Source organism: Ovis canadensis, chromosome 19 (assembly GCF_042477335.2).
Source record: "Ovis canadensis isolate MfBH-ARS-UI-01 breed Bighorn chromosome 19, ARS-UI_OviCan_v2, whole genome shotgun sequence".
NCBI lineage: Eukaryota > Metazoa > Chordata > Mammalia > Artiodactyla > Bovidae > Ovis > Ovis canadensis.
This window is the reverse complement of record NC_091263.1, coordinates 38081225-38097205: the sequence shown is the minus strand read 5'-3', so window position 1 is coordinate 38097205 and position 15981 is coordinate 38081225. Positions and strand designations below refer to the sequence as shown.

Sequence of the window (15981 nt, the reverse complement as noted above, 5' to 3'; positions counted from 1 at the left end):
AAACTTGACCAGGGATCAAACTGGCACCTCCTGCTTTGAAAGGCGAAGTCCCAATCACTGAGGCGCCAGAGAAGTCCCAAAACATACTATTTTCACCATAGTTAACTGTACAGACCAGTGGCATTATGTACATTTACATTTTTGTACAACGCTCACCATCATCCTTCTCCAGAATTTTTCACTCTCCTAAACTGAAAATCTGTCCCCATTAAACACTAAGTCCTCACTTCCTGTCCCCACCCTCCCCACCTCTTCAGCCCCTTGCAGAAACTACCACTGTACTTTCTGACTCTATGAATTACACTATTCTAGGTACCCGGTATAAGTGGAATCAAACGGTATTTGTCTGCACCGAATGTATACTGGGATGTATACCTAATGTATAATATATCTTAAGGTTAACTTAATATATGTCCTATAAACAAAAAAATACAGGTTCATTAAGAGATACAAATAACACAATGAATTTGACACAGGCTTTCTACTGAAAGCCCCATAGGGTGGGCAGAATCTTCCCTTGTGCCTCATCTTTGTATCACATGCTGATTCTTGAGGGAATCAGGACGTATTGTATGAGTAAGTTAATCATGGCTGCCCCTTCTTAGCCTCCCTGGAATTTTGCAGAGTTCAACTTAAGGAATCCTCTCCGGAAATATAGATCTACGTGGAAAGAAGAATGGAAAGCTAAGAATAGCTAACATGGAGTAACTACTGCTTTGGAAGGAGTGGAATACTAGCTTGATACATTGTACTTAACTCTGAGAGACATGGTGGCTCACCAAGGGCTTGTGTAGAAAGGAGGAGCCTGATTGAGAGATTCCATGAAAGGATTAATCTAGCAGTTGTGTGTGGATTGCTGTGGGGTAGTGGTCAACCTGAACTTGGCAAAATGAATGTGTGTGTGTGTGTGTGTGTGTGTGTGTGTGTGTGTGTGTGTATTTGGCTGCATCAGGTTTAGTTGTGATTCTCAAGATCTTCATTATGGCGTGTGGGCTTCAGGGCAAGTGGGCTCAGTAGTTGCAGTGCATGCGTTTAGTTGCCCCAAGGCATGTGGGATCTTAGTTTCCCAACCAGGGATAGAATCCGCATTCTCTGCATTAGAAGGGAGATTCTTAACCACTCACTGGACCTCCAGGGAAATCCCAAAATGAATGTTCTTTAGCAAATAGAACACCCAAAAAAGATGTCCTCTTCATTATAGGGGACTGGAATGCAAAAGTAGGAAGTCAAGAAACACCTGGAGTAACAGGCAAATTTGGCCTTGGAATACGGAATGAAGCAGGGCAAAGACTAGTAGAGTTTTGCCAAGAAAATGCACTGGTCAGAGTAAACACCCTCTTCCAACAACACAAGAGAAGACTACATGTGGACATCACCAGATGGTCAACAACGAAATCAGATTGATTATGTTCTTTGCAGCCAAAGATGGAGATACTCTATACAGTCAACAAAAACAAGACCAGGAGCTGACTATGGCTCAGATCATGAACTCCTTATTGCCAAATTCAGACTTAAATTGAAGAAAGTAGGGAAAGCCACTAGACCACTCAAGTATGACCTAAATCAAATCCCTTATGATTATACAGTGGAAGTGAGAAATAGATTTAAGGGACTAGATCTGATAGATAGAGTGCCTGATGAACTATGGACTGAGGTTTGAGACACTGTACAGGAGACAGGGATCAAGACCATCCCCATGGAAAAGAAATGCAAAAAAAGCAAAATAGCTGTCTGAGAAGGCCTTACAAATAGCTGTAAAAAGAAGAGAAGCAAAAAGCAAAGGAGAAAAGGAAAGATATAAGCATCTGAATGCAGAGTTCCAAAGAATAGCAAGGAGAGATAAGAAAGCCTTCTTCAGCTATCAATGCAAAGAAATAGAGGCAAACAACAGCATGGGAAAGACTAGAGGTCTCTTCAAGAAAATTAGAGATACCAAGGGAACATTTCATGCAAAGATGGGCTCAATAAAGGACAGAAATGGTATGGACCTAACAGAAGCAGAAGATATTAATAAGAGGTGGCAAGAATAGAGAAGAACTGTACAAAAAAGATCTTCAAGACCAAGATAAGCACTATGGTGTGATCACTCACTGAGAGCCAGACATCCGGGAATGTGAAGTCAAGTGGGCAATAGGAAGCCTCACTACAAACAAAGCTAGTGGGGGTGATGGAATTCCAGTTGAGCTATTTCAAATCCTTACAGATGATGCTGTGAAAGTGCTGCATTCAATATCCCAGCAAGTTTAGAAAACACAGCAGTGGACATAGGACTGGAAAAGGTCAGTTTTCATTCCACTCCCAAAGAAAGGCAATGCCAAAGAATGCTCAAACTACTGCACAATTGCACTCATCTCACACGATAGTAAAATAATGCTCAAAATTCTCCAAGCCAGGCTTCAGCAATAAGTGAACTGTAAAATTCCAGATGTTCAAGCTGGTTTTAGAAAAGGCAGAGGAACCAGAGATCAAATTGCCAACATCCAATGGATCATTGAAAGAGCAAGAGAGTTCCAGAAAAACATCTATTTCTGCTTTATTGACTATACCAAAGCCTTTGACTGTGTGGATTACAATAAACTGTGGAAAATTCTTAAAGAGAAGGGAATACCAGACCACCTGACCTGCCTCTTGAGAAACCTATATGCAGGTCAGGAAGCAACAGTTAGAACTGGACATGGAACAACAGACTGGTTCCAAATTGGAAAAGGAGTACGTCAAGGCTGTATATTGTCACCCTGCTTATTTAACTTCTATGCAGAGTACATCATGAGAAACACTGGACTGGAAGAAACACAAGCTGGAATCAAGGTTGCCGGGAGAAATATCAATAACCTCATATATGCAGATGACACCATCCTTATGGCAGAAAGTGAAGAGGAACTAAAAAGCCTCTTGATGAAAGTGAAAGTGGAGAGTGAAAAAGTTGGCTTAAAGCTCAACATTCAGAAAATGAAGATCATGGCATCCGGTCCCATTACTTCATGGGAAATAGATGGGGAAACAGTGGAAACAGTGTGAGACTTTATTTTGGGGGGCTCCAAAAATCACTGCAGATGGTGATTGCAGCCATGAAATTAAAAGACATTTACTCCTTGAAAAGAAAGTTAAGACCAACCTAGTGTGTTAGTCTCTCAGTCGTGCCCAACTCTTTGCAACCAAATGTTCTGTAGCCCGCCAAGCTCCTCTGTCCATGGTATTTTCCAGGCAAGAATAGTGGAGTGGATTACCATTTCCTTCTCCAGGGGATCTTCCCAACCCAGAAATTGAACCTAGGTCTCCTGCATTGCAGGCAGATTCTTTACTCTCTGAGCCACCAAGGAAGCCCCATGACCAACCTAGACAGCATATTGAAAAGCAGAGATATGACTTTGCCAACAAAGGTCTGTCTACTCAAGGCTATGGTTTTTCCTGTAGTCATGTATGGATGTGAGAGCTGGACCATAAAGAATGCTGAGCACCGAAGAATTGATGCTTTTGAACTGTGGTGTTAGAGAAGACTCTTGAGAGTCCCTTGGACTGCAAGGAGATCCACCCACTCCATCCTAAGGGAGATCAATCCTGAGTGTTCATTGGAAGGACTGATGCTAAATCTGAAACTCCAATACTTTGGCCACCTGATGCAAAGAGCTGACTCATCTGAAAAGACCCTGATGCTGGGAAAGATTGAGGGCAGGAGGGGAAGGGGACAACAGAGGATGAGATGGTTGGATGGCATCATCGACTCAATGGAGATGAGTTTGGGTAAACTCCGGGAGTTGGTATTGGACAGGGAGGCCTGGCTTGCTGCTGTCCATGGGTTTGCAAAGAGTCAGACACAGCTGAGCAACTGAAATGAACTGAACTGAACTGAAAGCAGATGAAGCCATAAAGGACACACGCACTTGTGTCAGCTAAATGCACCTCATCTGGCACCACTTTCCTGCCTATACTCAAAAGTCTGAACATGCTAACAGAAAGGATGCTTGTCTTCTAAAAATCACATGGCCTCTTCCCTTGAAGTATGCAAATTTGCTGACTCCAGGCCTAGGCATTATTTCTCAGACTTTTTTACTGATCCATTACTGAGAACACAGGAGAGTTAGCTATCTGCCTCTGGGTATGTGGGCACATACCCTAGTAATCCACTGCAAAATACAAGATTTTGTCCAAACCTTTCCATTTACCTTTAAATGTGTATGATTTATACAAATACTCTTATAATCATACACTCATTTCTGGCTTTTTTTGTTGTTGTTGTTGAAACAATGTGTTAAATTAAGTTACATGCCTAAATTTTCACCTATGAATACTTAAAGAAAATGTATAATCAGAAAAATGTCCAATATCCTAATAAAATAGACGTAAACAACAAGAAGTCACCCATAAGATGGATGATATTGTAAGCCATACACAAGAGCAATATCAAGAGCTGTACACATAACTGTAAAATACTCTTTTTTCCATCTTCCTTCCCACACCTCCACTGCTACATCTGAGCTAGTGAAGAGCATATTCTAAAAATATCATTGAATGCAGCAAGTGGTCAGAAGGCTTAGTCAGGAGGCTTATTTATAGAAATGCTTGGCACAGGTTTGAATGCATTTTAGCACTGGGTCTTATCTAATTCTTGCCTCACGTGGTCACCATTTCATTTCCCCTATATCTCTTTTGCAAAGATGGTAAAAAGGTTTGACTTCATGTGCCAACATGAATTGATTGGAGGCAACAGCCTGAGGCCTGTGTGAACCTGTCTGGCATGGTCAATTCTCAGTGTCTGCCATGGGAGGAGGTGTGGCAGGTGCTGGTCCAAATGATAGGTACATGCCATCCGTACTCCTCTCAGCCTAATGAATAATGGAAATAGTGTCTGAACCTGGGAGGTCCTGCTTGATGATGAGCACCTGTCTAAACCAAGTTCTCTGGGCCCCAGAGCATCGATCATGGGGGTCCTTTTAGCCAGAGCAATGTAGCACCCTAAGTTGTCAAGGGCTGTGGCCAATATAGGTGTTCAGTTCAGTTCAGCAACTCAGTCGTGTTTGACCCTTTGCAATCCCATGGACTGCAACACACCGGGCCTCCCTGTCCATCACCAACTCCTGGAGTTTACCCAAACTCATCTCCATTGACTCGGTGATGCCATCCAACCATCTCATCCTCTGTCGTCCCCTTCTCCTCCCACTTTCAATCTTTCCCAGCATCAGGGTCTTTTCAGATGAGTCAGCTCTTCACATCAGGTGGCCAAAGTATTGAAGTTTCAGCTTCAGCATCAGTCCTTCCAATGAACACCCAGGACTGATCTCCTTTAGGTTGGACTGGTTGGATCTCCTTGCAGTCCAAGGGACTCTCAAAAGTCTTCTCTAAAACAACAGTTCAAAAGCATCAATTCTTTGTCACTCAGGTTTCTTTATAGTCCACTCTGACATCCATACATGACTACTGGAAAAACCACAGCCTTGACTAGATGGACCATTGTTGACAAAGGAATGTCTCTGCTTTTTAATGTGCTACCTAGATTTGTCATAACTTTCCATCCAAGGAGTAAGAGTCTTTTAATTTCGTGTCTGCAGTCATCATCTGCAGTGATTTTGGAACCCAAAAATATAAAGTCAGCCACTGTTTCCACTGTTTCCCCATCTATTTGCCATGAAGTAATGGGACTGGATGCCATGACCTTAGTTTTCTGAATGTAGAGCTTTAAGCCAACTTTTTCACTCTTCTCTTTCAGTTTCATCAAGAGGCTTTTTAGTTCCTCTTCACTTTCTGCCATAAGGATGGTGTCATCTGCATATATGAGGTTATTGACATTTCTCCTGGCAATCTTGATTCCAGCTTGTGCTTCTTCCAGTCCAGCGTTTCTCATGATGTACTCTGCATAGAAGTTAAATAAGCAGGGTGACAATATACAGCCTTGACGTACTCCTTTTCCAATTTGGAACCAGTCTGTTGTTCCATGTCCAGTTCTAACTGTTGCTTCCTGACCTGCATTCAGGTTTCTCAAGAGGCAGGTCAGGTGGTCTGGTATTCCCTTCTCTTTCAGAATTTTCCACAGTTTATTGTGATCCACACAGTCAAAGGCTTTGGTATAGTCAATAAAGCAGAAATAGATATTTTTCTGGAACTCTCTTGCTTTTTCCATGATCCAGAGGATGTTGGCAATTTGATCTCTGGTTCCTCTGCCTTTTCTAAAACCAGCTTAAACATCTGGAAGTTTGCGGTTCACATATTGCTGAAGCCTGGCTTGGAGAATTTTGAGCATTACTTTACTATCGTGTGAGATGAGTGCAATTGTGCAGTAGTTTGAACATTCTTTGGCATTGCTTTTGTTTGGTGTTGGAACGAAATCTGACCTTTTCCAGTCCTATGTCCACTGCTGAGTTTTCCAAACTTGTTGGCATATTGAGTGCAGCACTTTCACAGCATCATCTTTTAGGATTTGAAATAGCTCAACTGGAATTCCATCACCTCCACTAGCTTTGTTCGTAGTGATGCTTTCTAAGGCCCACTTGACTTTACATTCCAGGATGTCTGGCTCTAGGTGAGTGATCACACCGTTGTGATTATCTGGGTCATGAAGATCTTTTTTGTATAGTTCTTCTGTGTATTCTTGCCACCTCTTCTTAATATCTTCTTAATATCTTAATATCTTCTTAATATCTTAATATCTTCTTAATATGGTCCATACCATATCTGTCCTTTATTGTGCCCATCTTTGTGTGAAATGTTCCCTTAGTATCTCTAATTTTCTTCATGAGATCTCTAGTCTTTCCCTTTCTATTGTTTTCCCTCTATTTCTTTGCACTGATCACTGAGGAAGGCTTTCTTATCTCTCCTTGCTATTCTTCGGAACTCTGCATTCAAATGGATATATCTTTCCTTTTCTCCTTTGCTTTTTGCTTCTCTTCTTTTCACAGCTATTTGTAAGGCCTCCTCAGACAGTCTTACAAATAGCTTTTTTGCATTTCTTTGCTTTTTTGAATTTCTTTTTCTTGGGGATGGTCTTGATCTCTGTCTCCTGTACAGTGTCACGAACCTCCTTCCATAGTTCATCAGGCACTCTGTCTGTCATATCTAGTCCCTTAAATCTATTTCTTATTCCCACTGTATAATCATAAGGGATTTGATTTAGGTCATACCTAAATGGTCTAGTGGTTTTCCCCACTTTATTCAATTTAAGTCTGAATTTGGCAAATAGGAGTTAATGATCTGAGCCACAGTCAGCTCCCAGTCTTGTTTTTGCTGACTGTATAGAGCTTCTCCATTGCTGGCTGCAAAGAATATAATCAATCTGATGTCAGTGTTGACCATCTAATGATGTCCATTTGTAGTATCTTCTCTTGTGTTGTTGGAAGTGGGTGTTTGCTATGACCAGTGCATTTTATTGGCAAAACTCTGTTAGCCTTGGCCCTGCTTCATTCTGTACTCCAAGGCCAAATTTTCCTGTTACTTCAGGTGTTTCTTGACTTCCTACTTTTTCATTCCAGTCCCGTATAATAAAAAGGCCATCTTTTTTGGGTGTTATTTCTAAAAGTTCTTGTAGGTCTTCATAGAACCATTCAAATTCTAACACCCATAAGTCCATGTTCTAATTAATAGAATTACCATATCTGTCCTATCCCAGCCATGTGATTTCAACTTCTCTTAGACATCTCCCCTCTGCTCCTGTTTGCCAAGTTCAGTTCAGTTCAGTCACTCAGTCGTGTCCGACTCTTTGCGACCCCATGAATCACAGCACGCCAGGCCTCCCTGTCCATCACCAACTCCCGGAGTTCACTCAGACTCATGTCCATTGAGTCAGTGATGCCATCCAGCCATCTCATCCTCTGTCGTCCCCTTCTCCTCCTGCTCCCAGTCCCTCCCAGCATCAGAGTCTTTTCCAAGTAGTCAACTCTTCGCACGAGGTGGCCAAAGTACTGGAGTTTCAGCTTCAGCATCATTCCTTCCAAAGAAATCCCAGGGCTGATCTCCTTCAGAATGGACTGGTTGGATCTCCTTGCAGTCCAAGGGACTCTCAAGAGTCTTCTCCAACACCACAGTTCAAAAGCATCAATTATTTGGCCCTCAGCCTTCTTCACAGTCCAACTCTCACATCCATACATGACTAAGTGCCATTCAAATATACTTCTGTTGATTGTTTAGTGTCTTAGTGTTAGAGTAATCATTCAGAGGCTTCAGCTTTCAGAATTCAGAATCCTGTCCACCCCTTGGGATCTTGCTTCAATATTACAAAAACACATTCTTCTTCTAGACTCTTTCCCTGCCTGTCTATGGCGCATAATCGTGCTGCTTTGTGTTTAAGGTTCCTCATTCAGTTCTTATTTTTTTTTTCTGGAATGAATTAGATCACTGACAATTTGTAATGTCTCCCTTCTCCTTAGGTCAAAGGAAGACAAATGACTTAGCAATCAGTTTATAAGCAAAAATAAACAGAACAAAACACCCCAGCAATATCTGTTTTTTAAAATTGACTTAACCTAGTTGATGTCTACCTAGCAGGCAGGTGTTCTTTTTATATCCCTATTTTTCAGATAGGAAAACTGAGTTGTAGAAATGACTTTCTAGCTGATGAGCACTGTAGCTAAGATGTGGTCTCTTTGTTTCTTGACACCAAATCCAGTGATCTTTCCATGGGGATGCTCTCTGTCCCTTTACCCATACAGACTACTCTCAGATTTAAATCCCTGTCTTTCTAGCTGCTCTCCATTCTAGGGGTGAACTTCATGCTTTCGTAAATGGTTAATGATGGGTGAATGTTTGGCCAACCAATAAACCAATAACTGCATTCCTCAAACATATTTCAATTGTATAATCATTTAAAATAATATATTTTTTCGTATCTACTTGCCTAGAATCATATCTCAATTTAAATTCCACCTCACAAGACTGCAAAAAGTAGGATAGATGTGTGTGTTAAAAAAGAAGAAGAAAGTGATAGCATTAGTTGCTCAGTCGTGTCCAACTCTTTGCAACCCCATGGACTGCCAGGCTCCTCTCTCCCTGGGATTCTACAGGCAAGAATACTGGAATGGGTAGCCATTTTCTTCTCTAGGGGATCTTCCTAACTCAGGAATTGAACACAGGTCTCCCACAATGCAGGCAGATTCTTTACCATCTCAGCCACCAGGGAAGCCTATAGGTGTATATAAAACTATCTGAAGATCAGGAAGCTTGGGACTTCCTTGACCCTCCAAGTGATTAAGACTGTGCCTTCCAGGATAGGAGGTACATGCCCAATCCCTGGCTCTAGTTGGGGAATTAAGATCCTACATGTTGCACAATGCTGCTGGGGAAAAAAAAAAAAACACAGAAAAAAAAGATCAGGAGGCTCTCATGCTGCTGAAAAATTGATCAAAGCCCAAACTGGCTGTGACGCAAGGACTAGAATCCAGGTCTCCTGACTGCCAATTCTGTTATCTTTCTACACAATACCACTTGACTCAAATATAAGTGTGTATCTGTGTGTGTGTATGTGTATAAAAGTTCTTCTTTATCTGTCAATAGACTACCTGTTTGAATCCTAGCAAGTTACTGGATCTCTTTGGATCCTGCTTTCTTCATTTGTTGACATAAGATGTTGTATTTGATGGCATACTTTTAGAATTATGGGATTTTAATGCTGGAAGAAACTTAGAGGTCATCTAGTTATACTATTTAAATGGCAGATAAGGAAAACTGATCTCTTCTAGCTCCAAATTAAATTCTGAGAGTGACATATAGCTGTCTAACGAACCAGGTCTTCTGAATATGGCAGCCAGCCCATCATCCCCTTTCATCCCACTTAGCAAATGTGTGACTGTGATCCAGGCATGTAATTTCTCTAGACTTCAGCTTCCTGATCTGTAAAATTGCAGGGGTTGGTCTTAGATCCCTTTCAGATTTAAAACTTTGAGGACTAAGAAAGGGATCTTTGAAAACTGACATTTTTGCTGTCCCTTGGGACATGACTCAGAATGTCATGAAGTATAATACAACTTTAGAGATAAATTAGACAGCATCAAGATCAAAAGCATTCATCCTGAGGCCTCTAATCAGAGGCTTAATTTGCTCAATGAGTACCTGAATTTGAAAATTGATTGATGTCTTCTCTTAAAAATAATAGCCAAATACCCTTTGCTGTTGGCCCAAAGATAGGGAAAAGGAACCAATTAAGAGAGTGTTATTTCATAGTTAATTCCCCAAAGATTTAGATGCTACAAGTTAGAAAACCATCACTAGGTCCTTCTGCCTTAATAGCTATCACATTCTGACCAGTCTCATTATTTTTCAGTTGAGCATCAGAAACTTCCCAATCTATTAAATATTATATTCCAAGTATCTGTTTACCCAGTTGATACAAATTGCCAATGGGACAGGAACTGTCTGTCACTTCCAGAGCAATTAGTGTATGAAAACTTATCAAAAGAAATCTGTCAAGTTTGAATAAGGATAAATATTGCATGTAAGTCCCTAAGGAAATCACACTGAATAGGATATATTTTTTGCAGCATATAAGAGTTTATTTTGTTTTATTAACTTGGCTTTATTTTTTCAGAATATGAATAGCATTTCACGCAACCCAATGAATTAATGTTTTGCTCTGATAAAAATAGACTTTAGTTCTTAGGGGAAAATGGCATCATTTGGTGAGTCATATAACACTAACTCTTTACTTTTAAATTTCAAAAGTTACTGCTTCCAGGAGGCAGCAGTGGAAGGGGGAGCTTCCTTGGTGTCTCAGATTATAAAGAATCCACCTGCCAATGCAGGAGACTGGAGTTCAGTCCCCGGGTCAGGAAGATGCCGTGGAGAAGGAAATGGCAACCCACTCCAGTATTTCTTGCCTGGAGAATTCCATGGACAGAGGAGCCTGGCGGGCTGCAGTCCATGCAATCGCAGAGAGTTGGACTTGATGAGTGACTAAGCAAATGGAAGGGGAATGTAGCTAGAAGGCCTAAGATACAGTGTGCTTTGCTAGTTTCTGACTCTCCAGTCTCACCTTCTCTAGGCCTTAGAATTGTCGTAGGTGTTGTTTGGTTGTTGGGTTTCTTAATTTATTAATTAATTTAATTTTTATTGGAGTATATTGTTGGTTTACAATGTTGTTTTTGTTTCTGCTGTACAGCAAACTGAATCAGCTATACATATACAGGCATCCCCTCTTCTTTGGATTTCCTTCCCATTTAGGTCCCCACAGAGCACTGAGTTCCCTGTGCTGTGCAGTCGGCTCTTATTAGTTATCTCTTTTACACGCAGTAGTGTGTATATGTCAACCCCAATCTCCCACTTCATCCTACTCCCCCTTTCCCTCTTGGCATCCGAATGTTTGTTCTCTGTGCCTGTGTCTTTCTTCTTTATAAATAAGATCACCTATATCAATTTTTTTCAGCTTTTTTTTTTCAGATTCCAGGTATATGTATTAATATGCAATATTTCTAATTTCTCTTTCTGACTTACTTAAAGTCTATAAGATGTCCATCAGCTGAGGAACAGATAAAGAAGTAATGGTATATATATACAATGGCATAGTACTCAGCCATAAAAAGGAATGAAATTAGTCATTTGTAGAGACATGAATGGTTGTTGGTTTTTTTTTTTTTTAACAACATTTATGCTATGGTTAAAATCATGAAAACCTACAGGCATATAGGTTAGAATTGAAAATATATTCTAAATGATAGCTATCTTTCTGTTGAGGTATTAGAATTTCTAGGGAGTTTTAAGATTTTACAAATTTATTTTTTGCCTTTTTAATGCCCATTTATCCCAGTCTATCAGCCCCCGCTGACAACTGCCGATCTGTTCATCCTACCCACAACTTGGTTTGTTGGTCTAATTTTTAGAGTCCACATATAAGTGAGATCATATGAGATTTGTATTTCTTTGTCTTACTTGTTTCACTCAGCATAATGTCCTCAAGGTCTATGCACATTGTTCCAAATGGCAAGATTCAATTATTTGCAATGGCTGAATAATATTCCATTCTCTCTGTGTGTATGTGTATGTATGTATATGTATTGTTATATTTACATATGATTTGTTTATCCTTTCATCCACCAATGGACGCTTAGGTTGTTTCTGTATCTTGGCTATTTTAAATGATCCTGCAGTGAACATGAGAGTGCAGATATTTCTTCAAGTTACTGTTTTAGGTTTTTTCAGGTAAATACCCTGAAGTGGAATTGCTGGATGATATGGAAATTCCATTTTAATCTTTTGAAGAATTTCCATACTGTTTCCCTTAGTGGCTGTACTGATTTACACTCCCAGCAACAGTGCACAAGCTTTCCCTTTTCTCTGTGTCCTCACCATTGCTTGTTATTTGCTGTCTTTTTGATAATAACCAGTCTGACAGGTGTGAGATAATATCTCATTGTGGTTTTGATTTGCATCCTCCTGATACTTAGTTATATTGATATATGTCTTCTTTGGAAAAATGTCCATTCAGATCTTCTGCCCACATTTTTTAATCAGCTTTTTTCTTTCTTTTTTTTAATGCTGATAAGCTGTAGGAGTTCTTCATATTTTGAATATTAACACTATATCTTATATATGATTTGCAAATATTCTCTTCTGTTCAATAGGTTGCCTTTTCATTTTATTGATGGTTTCATTCACTGTGCAATTTTTCTGTTTATTTGTGTTTTTTTAGTTTGATGTAGTCCCACCTGCTTATTTTAGTTTTTGGTGTCAGATTCAAAAAATCATCTCCAAGACCCATGTCAGGGACCTTGCTGCCCCTTTTTTTTTCTTGTAGGAGTTTATGGTTTCAGATATTAATGCAAATCTTTCATCTATTTTGAGTTAACGTTTGTGTATAGTACCAGGTAGCCATCCGGTTTCATTCTTTTGCGTGTGGCTGCTGCGGTATGTTCTTGGCACCTTTGCAGTAAGTTAGCTGATCATACTTGTATAGGTTTATAGCTGGGTTCTTTATTCTGTTTCATTGATACATGTGCCTGTTTCTGTGCTAATGCCAAACTGTTTTAATTACTGCAGCTTTGTAGTGTAGTTTGAAATTTTTGAGTGTGATACCTTCAGCTTTGTTCTTCTTTCATATCTTTAAAATGAAGAAAGAAGTGATCTGTTGGGTAATTTTTATCCTTACTACACATTTTTTCCTACTTCGATGTCTGCATTATCATTACATTATATTATTCATGCCCCTTCCTAATATTTATGGACAAATAAAATTACAATATTCCAGGTAATGCTATTTGCTGTGAAGAAAAAATAGATAAATAAAAATTAATTAATATCATGTTTAGAAATTTTCCGCCTTCAAGGGTCTCAGCATTTAGCTCAACATGATCTCAACAGTGAACCAGCCGAGATTCTTTGGTTGACCTTCACACTTTAGGACTAACAGTATTTTATGAATGTTGTATGTTGAACTGATGTTAATTAGGATCCTTAGTACAATCCATTTGATACTTGTGTTTGGAACTATGGTTTGTTCCTTTATCTACAGCATTGAAAATGGTTACAGTATTATATTACTATTACAGTTGGGGAAACTTATTACAACTTTAATTCAACATTTTGTTGTTTTCTGTTGTTTAACGTAACTTAATGGCTTTCCTGAGAACAGAAGTATTAGAGCTAATAATTTTTATATTATACTTACTGTTTCTTGAATTGAAATTTCATTAGTTCAGCGTTTCCCAACCTCTATTTTGTGATGTATCATAGATGTTTTAGAAAAAGAGTGTGTGGATGAAGGAGTTGGGAGGCACTTCTACATCAAGTAAGTTTGCATGACTTAAGTAGTCTCTAAGAAATTTGAGGCACATTGGCATGTTAAAAGTCTCTTGCAGGTTCTGAAAGGAGAAATTTTAAAATCTATTCAACCTTATTTAATCCCATTCTTCTCAAAGTCTTCTGGTCACATAAACTTCTTAAATTTGAGATAGGTAGAGGGTAGAGAACTTCTATTCTATTCTGTTCTATTCCTGCAGAATATGTTTATGGTTGCCTGCATTTCCTGCTAAAGTAGTATAGTAACTCACAAAAGCAGTGAAACCAAAATTCTTATAATCAAACAAAAATGATTAACTTTCAGTGATTCAGATGTCCTTATGACTCAGAGGACTTTCACGTAACTTGAACCTCACTACATGCCTGTATCACATTTGTGATTATCCCCATTTGCTGGATTAAGTTGAAACTAAGTAAGAGTGTGTAAATGGCTTTCTTTATGGAATACAGTTTTGATTTTTGGTCTTCTGGTCTTTTTTTTTTTAATTCCAATTAAAATAACAAAGTGAATGTCTTTTATCCTGGTATCCATGGTTCCTGCAACTTCCTAGTTACCAAACTATGCATCTTCTACAAAATTCAGAAAGTTTTGTGGCACTAGCCAGCAGCAGTAGTTCTAAAAAATGTCTCCAGAAAAAAATAAATATATATATATATATATTTAGTTTATATATGTTATTATAACTCTCCTTGGAGAGATATGGGTTGATTAATATTTTGCTGGTAAATTACTTTCTAACTTATACCTTGTGACTTTGGATATTTTAATTTATTCCTAAAACTCTCTTATAATTAATTACGGGATAGGCAATGTTCTCTTCACTGTTCACATGAGAATATTTTTGAGAGGCTTGGTGATTACTTGCTCTGCCTGAAACTGACATGCCAAATTGAGAGAGGAGTACATTGCACTCTGCTATTTGTTGAATCTCCTGTTTTTGTGGCAAAATTGCTACATTACACTGTATTTCTTCACAACCTATTAGAGGGGCCTTTCCTTCCCCCAAATTGGAGTTTCTTGAGAAAGTAACTAGCTTGCTGGGAAGAGCTTGCTTATTTACAGTGAGTATCCTCTTGACATCAGCATGGGGTTACTTATAATTACATTCATATGCGTAAATAAAATGATTAGCTATTCTCATATAAACATAATTGTATCTCTCTAAAATAATGCATGCAGAAATGTTATAATCCAGCGATAAAGGGAAAGCCATTTACATGACCCCCTCCTTTGTATGTAAACAGTGGATCATTAAGATGGAATATGTTCCCTGTCACACATTCAGTTATTGAGGTCAATTACAACTGAGGACTCATTGAAGTATTAAACAACAAAGTGCCTTTTCCAATAATTAGCATTCTGTGTACAAAGCTGAAGTGACCTTTCTGCCATTTTCCAAGGACAATCCATGCATTTAGAATTTAGCCAAGGATCATATTGAAGAGCAGCACACAAGAACTCAGTCAGCTAGTTCGGAAACCACAGGCTCCCTTTGCATCTAGTTGCTCCCCCTCCTGCCCAAAATAACTTGAGAAAATAAAACAGGGCATGTTGGCTAATCAGTGCCCATGGCTGCTATATCACTTCTCCAGCTTTGAACAAATCTGAAGATCACACTTTAAAGAGAGGAATCATGAAATGCCTGGAGCTAAAGAAGTTTGATTTTCTCAGAGCACAACAGTTCACTGCAGCAAATCATTTAAACTCACTGTCACTTAGGTTTCTTTACTGAAATTGAAAGCATGGGTTAATGTGCTCATTCACAAAACATTCACCTAATTCTCCAGAAAAATGAGAATTTTCAAAGGAACATTTTCAAGTATGACTGCCTATTACATTCCTCCCATTGGCATTCTGGGATGGATAAGTATTTGTGAAAAGGTTGTTCTTTGATGGCTACTTTATACAGATATAATAATTTTTTCAGCTAATTTTTTTAACACATTATTGATCAGGGGATTGTTTCAGACTAATGCCTATGGCTGTAATACATTTCTAGTCAATAATGTGTTAAAAATGCATATTTGCATTTATGGGACCAGCCAACTAATCATTGTATTATATTTAATGAGTATTTGCTACAATATTAAATCACCGTCTCACTAAAATAATGGGGAAAGAGTTCAGCAGAAAAAGGAGTGAGAATATGCATCAATAGTAAGAGGCACTGGGAAAAGACTGGGTTGAGAATCAGGAATTATTCTGTCTTTGGCTGTGGCTGAGTTTGGATTAGACAGTCTGATCCTCTGTGTCAGAATTTCTCAGTTATT

General features: G+C 39.0%; 1 protein-coding gene across 3 annotated transcripts in view; it reads left to right on the top strand.

Moving 5' to 3' along the window:
- The window catches only part of CNTN4 (contactin 4), a 1043858-nt gene that overhangs the window by 807710 nt on the left and 220167 nt on the right, over nucleotides 1-15981 (top strand). The window lies entirely within an intron of this gene.